At 45.0% G+C, this 4363-nt stretch overlaps 1 protein-coding gene across 1 annotated transcript in view; it reads right to left on the reverse strand.

The window, feature by feature from the left end:
• Positions 1–4363, reverse strand: part of SOCS7 (suppressor of cytokine signaling 7) — a 41954-nt gene that overhangs the window by 4772 nt on the left and 32819 nt on the right. The gene's annotated exons all lie outside the window — the stretch shown is intronic.

Genomic DNA, 4363 nt, shown 5'->3' on the forward strand with positions numbered 1-4363 from the left:
GCAATCCTTCCGGCTCAGCCTTCCAAGGAGCTGGAACTACAGGCGCGCGCTACCACGCCCAGCTAATTTTTGATTTGTTGTAGAGATGAGGTCTCGTCAAGTTGCTCAGGCGGGTCATAAACCCGCGGGCTCAGGCAATCCACTCGCCTCGGCATCTCAGAGTGCTGGGATTACAGGCTGAGTCACTGAGCCTAGTCCATTATATTTTTTAAATGGTCACCTTGAGAGGATGACAGGGAACCAATTTATTATCTTGAAAATTAGTAAATAAAGGACAAGGATCAAGCATTTATCCTGCTTTTCCTATATAGATTTGGTAAACAAATAACAGATGAGGGGAAATGTTTCTAAAATATTATTAGATCTAATACATAAAAAGGAAGTGATACAACTAGAATATCACCATTTTGCAACCTCCAATGCACAGCTGCTAAGATCACAAAAAGAGACACAACCAGACAACATGTGTTTCCTATAGCCATGTCAAATACTCTCTGTAGTCTTGCCAGAAAGATCAAGTTTGAGTTTGAATTAGACTCCTCCTAATTTGTAAGAAATACAGAGGAGAGAACAACATGCTAAACTGCAATGCAATTAGTAAAACCTAGGAAAATTCATCAGGTCAAACAGGCCAATTCTTCAGTAAATAAAATGTAAGAAAATTGGCCATCTGGGCTCGGTGGCTCAGCCTGTAATCCCATGCCTTTGGAAGGCTGAGGTGAGTGGATTGACTGAGCCCGCGGGTTCGAGACCTGTCTGGGCAACTTGGTGAGACCTCATCTCTAACAATAAATCAAACATGAGCCGGGCGTGGTAGCACGCACCTGTAGTTCCAGTTACTCGGAAGGCTGAGGCAGAAAGATCGCCGGAGCACAGCAGGTCGAGGTTGCGGTGGCCGGGAGCGGCCACTACACTCCAGTCTGGGTAACAGAGTGAGACTCCAACTCAAAAAAAAGAAAAAAAAGAAAATTGGCCAGGCATGGTGGCTCTTGCCTGTAATCCCAGCACTCTGGGAAGCAAAGGTGAGAGGACTGTCTGAGTCTAGGGCTCTGAGACCAGCTTGGGCAACTCTGCAAGACCTTGTCTCTACAATAAATCAAAAATTAGCTGGGCTCGATGGCTCAACCTGTAATTCCGCGTCTTGGGAGGCTGAGGTGAGTGGATTGCCTGAGCCCGCAGGTTCGAGACCTACCTGGGCAACTTGGTGAGACCTCATCTCTACAATAAATCAAAAAAATTACCAGGCATGGTAGCGCGTGACTGTAGTTCCAGCTACTTGGAAGGCTGAGGCGGAAGGATCGCCGGAGCCCAGCAGGTCGAGGTTGCGGTGGCCGGGAGCAGCCACTGCACTCCAGTCTGGGTCCAACTCAAAAAAAACAAAAACAAAAATTATCCAGGTGTGGTAGTACACATCTGTGGTTCCAGCAACTTGGAAGGCTGATGTGGAAGGATCACCTGAGCCCAGCAGCTGGAGGCTGTGGTGGCTGTGAGCATGCCACTGCACTCCAGCCTGGGTGACAGCGAGACTAAACTAAAAAATTTAAAACAAGAATAAATTGCAAAAAAATGAAAAAGAAGCCTGCATATTAAAAAATTTAAAAGATATCACATTTTTTTAAATGAGCAAAACTAAGCTGGGTGCGATGGCTCACACCTGTAATTCTAGCTCTTCGGGAGGAGGAGGCAAGAGGACTACCAGAGTCCACTGGTTCGAGACTAGCCTGGGAAAATGGATGAGACCTCGTCTCTACAATAAATCACAAAAATTAGATGAGCACAGTGGCACACTGTGGTTCTAGCTACTTGTAAGGCTAAAGCAGAAGGATCGCCAGAGTCCAGCAGGTCAAGGCTGTGGTGTCCATGAGTGTGCCACTGCACTCCAGCCTGGATGAAAGAAGTGAGACTCCGACTCAAAAAAAAAAAAAAAAAGAACAAAACTAAACTATAGCACTCATGGATGCATATTTGGGTGATAAAAGTATTAACAGAAAAACAAAAGGAAGTGATTATTATGAAGGTATGTGTGGAGAACAGGATGGGCATGGAAGGACTTCTGGAGTGGCTGGCAAGGTTCTGCTTCCTCTGCTTGAGTAGTATTCACCTTATAATAATATTAAACCATGCATATGATTTTACTGATTTCCTATTTATTTTATAAATTTATTCATTTATTTATTTATTTACTTCTTCCCACATTAATAATATGTAATTTATTGTCAAGTCTGTTATTCAAAGATGATATGGAAGGATGCACTCATGATTCCTGAAAACCATTTCTCAATTTATTTTTGAGTTGGAGTCTCACTCTGTCACCCAGACTGGAGTGCAGTGGCCACTCCCAGCCACCACAGCCTCAACCTGCTGGGCTCCGGCGATCCTTCTGCCTCAGCCTTCCAAGTAGCTGGAACTACAGGCGCGTGCTACCATGCCCGGCTAATTTTTTGATTATTGTAGAGATGAGGTCTCGCCAAGTTGCCCAGGCGGGTCTTGAACCCGCGGGCTCAGGCAATTCACTCATCTCAGCCTCCCAAAGCATGGGATTACAGGTTGAACCACCGAACCCGGTTTATTTATTTATTTTTTAAATTTAAATTTTTTTTTTTTGAGTTGGAGTCTCACTCTGTCACTCAGACTGGAGTGCAGTGGCCGCTCTCGGCCACCGCAGCCTCGACCTGCTAGGTTCCGGCAATCCTTCCGCCTCAGCCTTCCAAGTAGCTGGAACTATAGGCATGCGCGACCACGCCCGGCTGATTTTTTTATTTATTGTAGAGATGAGGTCTCGCCAAGTTGCCCAGGCGGGTCATGAACCTACAGGCTCAGGTAATCCACTCACCTCAACCTCCCAAGGCATGGGATTACAGGCTGAGCCACTAAGCCCGGCTTATTTTATAAATTTAAAAAAGAGCTGGGCACAGTGGCTCACATCTGTAATCCCAGCACTTTGGGAGGCAGAGGTGAGAGGATTGCCTGTGTCCAAGGGTTCAAGACCAGCCTGGGCAACTTGGCGAGACCTTGTCTCTATGGTAAATCAAAAAACTTAGCCAGATGTGATGGTGCATGCCTGTGGTTCCAGATACTTGGAATTCATATTAAATATACTATTAAATTACTGGAACCAATTATTCTATTGTAATGATATTTGGCTCATCATGGGATTTTAGGCATTGAGAAACTTATGACAAAAAATCAAAATTTTATATTTTTCTAATGTGTGCTAATGTGTGAAACAGTCACCAACATGCATTGCAGGTTCATTGATACATGTTGTGCGATAATAACTGACATCTTCCACTTGGCGTTTTCCTATTCAGGCAGATAATGCAGTCTCATTTTCTTCTTCCCACATTAATAATATATAATTTATTGTCAAGTCTGTTATTCAAATATGATGTGGAAGGACGCACTCATGATTCCTGAAAACTATTTCTCAATTGATCAATCATATCTCAGTATACATTCCATCTCTTTATCTGATTTTTTCATGCAATTTTCAACATTTTTGAAAAATTTGTGCTTGCATAAGTTTGTCCTGTATAATCACCAGTAATCTCTTTATGTCCACTGAGAGGGGACATCAGAGTGGTTTGCTAGATTCACAATGTCCCCACAGAGATATCCAAGTGCAAAGGGCTAAAATTTAAAAATAAATAAATAATAAGGGAAATTGGGCATGGGGGTGTATGAAAACTGTGCTATCTGTAATTCTTCTTTTTCTTTTTTTTCCGAGTTGGAGTCTCACTTGGTCGCCCAGACTGGAGTGCAGTGGCTGCTCCCGACCACCGCAGCCTCAACCTGCTGGGCTCTGGCGATCCTTCCGCCTCAGCCTTCCGAGTTAGCTGGAACTACAGGCACGTGCTACAACGCCCGGCTAATTTTTTTTTTTTTTTTTTTTCTGAGTTGGAGTCTCTGTCGCCCAGACTGGAGTGCAGTGGCCGCTCCCAGCCACCGCAGCCTCGACCTGCTAGGCTCCGGTGATCCTTCCGCCTCTGCCTTCGGAGTAGCCAGAATTACAGGCATGCGCTACCACACCTGGCTGATTTTTTTATTTATTGTAGAGATGAGGTCTCGCTGCCCAGGCGGGTCTCGAACCCGCGGGCTCAGGCAATCCACTCACCTCAGCCTCCCAAAGGCATGGGATTACAGGCTTAGCCACCAAGTCCACCTTGTAATTTTTCTACAATCCTAAAATAAGTTGTTTTTTTTTTTTTTTTTTTGAGTTGGAGTGTCACTCTGTCCCCTAGCTTGGAGTGCAGTGGCCGCTCCCGCAGCCTCAACCTGTTGGGATTCGGCGATCCTTCCGCCTCAGTCTTCCGAGTTGATGGAACTACAGGCGCGCGCTACCACACCCGGCTAATTTTTTATA

The sequence above is a fragment of the Carlito syrichta genome, unplaced genomic scaffold, assembly GCF_000164805.1.
Source record: "Carlito syrichta isolate Samal-C Ts95f unplaced genomic scaffold, Tarsius_syrichta-2.0.1 Scaffold301933, whole genome shotgun sequence".
Classification (NCBI taxonomy): Eukaryota; Metazoa; Chordata; class Mammalia; order Primates; family Tarsiidae; genus Carlito; species Carlito syrichta.